Source organism: Hippocampus comes, unplaced genomic scaffold, assembly GCF_001891065.2.
Source record: "Hippocampus comes isolate QL1 unplaced genomic scaffold, H_comes_QL1_v1.1 scaffold186, whole genome shotgun sequence".
In the NCBI taxonomy this organism is placed as follows: Eukaryota; Metazoa; Chordata; class Actinopteri; order Syngnathiformes; family Syngnathidae; genus Hippocampus; species Hippocampus comes.
The window spans coordinates 1,323,517-1,325,915 of NW_017806236.1; the positions used below are offsets into that span (position 1 = coordinate 1,323,517).

General features: G+C 51.9%; 12 non-coding genes across 12 annotated transcripts; all 12 read right to left on the minus strand.

Moving 5' to 3' along the window:
- Nucleotides 1-147: 147 nt before the first annotated feature.
- On the minus strand, nucleotides 148-219 carry trnae-uuc (transfer RNA glutamic acid (anticodon UUC)). Its single transcript has one exon. It is a non-coding gene; the product is annotated as a tRNA-Glu (tRNA).
- Nucleotides 220-327: 108 nt separating this feature from the next.
- Nucleotides 328-399, minus strand: trnae-cuc (transfer RNA glutamic acid (anticodon CUC)). Its single transcript has one exon. It is a non-coding gene; the product is annotated as a tRNA-Glu (tRNA).
- Nucleotides 400-507: 108 nt separating this feature from the next.
- trnae-uuc (transfer RNA glutamic acid (anticodon UUC)) lies at nucleotides 508-579 on the minus strand. The gene has a single exon. It is a non-coding gene; the product is annotated as a tRNA-Glu (tRNA).
- Nucleotides 580-687: 108 nt separating this feature from the next.
- trnae-uuc (transfer RNA glutamic acid (anticodon UUC)) lies at nucleotides 688-759 on the minus strand. The gene has a single exon. It is a non-coding gene; the product is annotated as a tRNA-Glu (tRNA).
- Nucleotides 760-1,046: 287 nt separating this feature from the next.
- On the minus strand, nucleotides 1,047-1,118 carry trnae-cuc (transfer RNA glutamic acid (anticodon CUC)). The gene has a single exon. It is a non-coding gene; the product is annotated as a tRNA-Glu (tRNA).
- A 108-nt stretch (nucleotides 1,119-1,226) lies between these two features.
- On the minus strand, nucleotides 1,227-1,298 carry trnae-uuc (transfer RNA glutamic acid (anticodon UUC)). Its single transcript has one exon. It is a non-coding gene; the product is annotated as a tRNA-Glu (tRNA).
- Nucleotides 1,299-1,406: 108 nt separating this feature from the next.
- Nucleotides 1,407-1,478, minus strand: trnae-uuc (transfer RNA glutamic acid (anticodon UUC)). The gene has a single exon. It is a non-coding gene; the product is annotated as a tRNA-Glu (tRNA).
- A 108-nt stretch (nucleotides 1,479-1,586) lies between these two features.
- Nucleotides 1,587-1,658, minus strand: trnae-cuc (transfer RNA glutamic acid (anticodon CUC)). Its single transcript has one exon. It is a non-coding gene; the product is annotated as a tRNA-Glu (tRNA).
- A 104-nt stretch (nucleotides 1,659-1,762) lies between these two features.
- trnae-uuc (transfer RNA glutamic acid (anticodon UUC)) lies at nucleotides 1,763-1,834 on the minus strand. The gene has a single exon. It is a non-coding gene; the product is annotated as a tRNA-Glu (tRNA).
- Nucleotides 1,835-1,940: 106 nt separating this feature from the next.
- trnae-cuc (transfer RNA glutamic acid (anticodon CUC)) lies at nucleotides 1,941-2,012 on the minus strand. Its single transcript has one exon. It is a non-coding gene; the product is annotated as a tRNA-Glu (tRNA).
- Nucleotides 2,013-2,043: 31 nt separating this feature from the next.
- Nucleotides 2,044-2,115, minus strand: trnae-cuc (transfer RNA glutamic acid (anticodon CUC)). Its single transcript has one exon. It is a non-coding gene; the product is annotated as a tRNA-Glu (tRNA).
- A 104-nt stretch (nucleotides 2,116-2,219) lies between these two features.
- trnae-uuc (transfer RNA glutamic acid (anticodon UUC)) lies at nucleotides 2,220-2,291 on the minus strand. Its single transcript has one exon. It is a non-coding gene; the product is annotated as a tRNA-Glu (tRNA).
- Nucleotides 2,292-2,399: the final 108 nt, after the last annotated feature.

Sequence of the window (2,399 nt, forward strand, 5' to 3'; positions counted from 1 at the left end):
GGGGGGGGAGCCCCCAAATTCTTAGCCACTAGACCATCAGGGATGATGTAACTCAAGAAACTGTTTCTCTGTCAATCAGTGAAGGGGGTGGGCCATTGGGAAAAAGTCAATGCCTCGTGAACTCATGCCTTTCACAAAAGGCAGGTATTCCCTAACCGGGAATTGAACCCGGGCCGCAGCGGTGAAAGCACCAAATCCTAGCCACTAGACCATCAGAGAGTGAGCTGGTGTTGAAACTATCTCTTCGTCAATCTGTTCAGGGGGTTGGACGGAGCCGCAAAATCAATGCCTCGTGAACTCAACTCATGCAATTCACAAAATTAGGTTTCCCCTGCCCGGGAATCGAACCCGGGCCGTGGCGGGGAGAGCGCCAAATCCTAGCCACTAGACCATCAGGGAGTGAGCTGGTGTTGAAACTATCTCTTCGTCAATCTGTTCAGGGGGGTGGACGGAGCCGCAAAATCAATGCCTCGTGAACTCAACTCATGCCATTCACAAAATCAGGTTTTCCCCGACCGGGAATTGAACCCGGGCCGCAGCGGTGAAAGCCCCAAATCCTAGCCACTAGACCATCAGGGAGTGAGCTGGTGTTGAAACTATCTCTTCGTCAATCTGTTCAGGGGGGTGGACGGAGCCGCAAAATCAATGCCTCGTGAACTCAACTCATGCCATTCACAAAATCAGGTTTTCCCCGACCGGGAATTGAACCCGGGCCGCAGCGGTGAAAGCCCCAAATCCTAGCCACTAGACCATCAGGGAGTGAGCTGGTGTTGAAACTATCTCTTCGTCAATCTGTTCAGGGGGGTGGACGGAGCCGCAAAATCAATGCCTCGTGAACTCAACTCATGCCATTCACAAAATTAGGTTTTCCCTGACCGGGAATCGAACCTGGACCATGGCGGTGAGAGCATCAAATTCTAGCCACTAGACCATCAGGGACTGAGCTGTTGCTGAAACTGTCTCTTCGTCAATCTGTTCAGGGGTGGGACGGAGCACCAAAATGAAGGCCTCATGAACTCAACTCATGCCATTCACAAAATCAGGCTTCCCCTGACCGGGAATCGAACCCGGGCCTTGGCGGTGAGAGCGCCAAATCCTAGCCACTAGACCATCAGGGATGATGTGACTCAAGAAACTGTTTCTCTGTCAATCAGTTAAGGGGGTGGGCCATTGGGCAAAAGTCAATGCCTCGTGAACTCAACTCATGCCATTCACAAAATTAGGTTTTCCCTGACCGGGAATTGAACCCGGGCCGCGGCGGTGAAAGCGCCAAATCCTAGCCACTAGACCATCAGGGAGTGAGATGGTGTTGAAACTGTCTCTTCGTCAATCTGTTCAGGGGGTTGGACGGAGCAGCAAAATCAATGCCTCATGAACTCAACTCATGCCATTCACAAAATCAGGTTTTCCCTGACCGGGAATTGAACCCGGGCTGCAGCGGTGAAAGCGCCAAATCCTAGCCACTAGACCATCAGGGAGTGAGGGTTTGGTGAAACTGTCTCTTTGTCAATCTGTTGAGGGGGTGGGACGGAGCACCAAAATGAATGCCTCGTGAACTCAACTCATGCCATTCACAAAATTAGGTTTTCCCTGACCGGGAATCTAACCCGGGCCGTGGCGGCGAGAGCGCCAAATCCTAGCCACTAGACCATCAGGGATGATGTAACTCAAGAAACTGTTTCTCTGTCAATCAGTGAAGGGGGTGGGCCATTGGGCAAAAGTCAATGCCTCATGAACTCATGCCTTTCACAAAAGGCAGGCATTCCCTGACCGGGAATTGAACCCGGGCCGCAGCGGTGAAAGCGCCAAATCCTAGCCACTAGACCATCAGGGAAAGAGCTCTTCTAAAAACTCTTTCTCCCTCAATCTGTTAAGGGAGTTACGTTGCGCCAATGAGATTGCCTCGTGAACTGAACCAATGCCGTTCACAAAATCAGCTTTTCCCTGACCGGGAATCAAACCCAGGCCGTGGCGGTGAGAACGCCAAATCCTAGCCACTAGACCATCAGGGAAAGAGCTCTTCTAAAAACTCTTTCTCCCTCTTTCCCTGACCGGGAATCGAACCCGGGCCGTGGCGGTGAGAGCGCCAAATCCTAGCCACTAGACCATCAGGGATGATGTGACGCAAGAAACTGTTTCTCTGTCAATCACTTAAGCGGGTGGGCCATTGGGCAAAAGTCAATGCCTCGTGAACTCATGCCTTTCACAAAAGGCAGGTATTCCCTGACCGAGAATTGAACCCGGGCCGCAGCGGTGAAAGCGCTAAATCCTAGCCACTAGACCATGAGGGAGTGAGCTGGTGGTGAAACTGTCTCTTCGTCAATCTGTTGAGGGGGTTGGACGGAGCACCAAAATCAATGCCTCGTGAACTCAACTCATGCCATTCACAAAACCAGGTT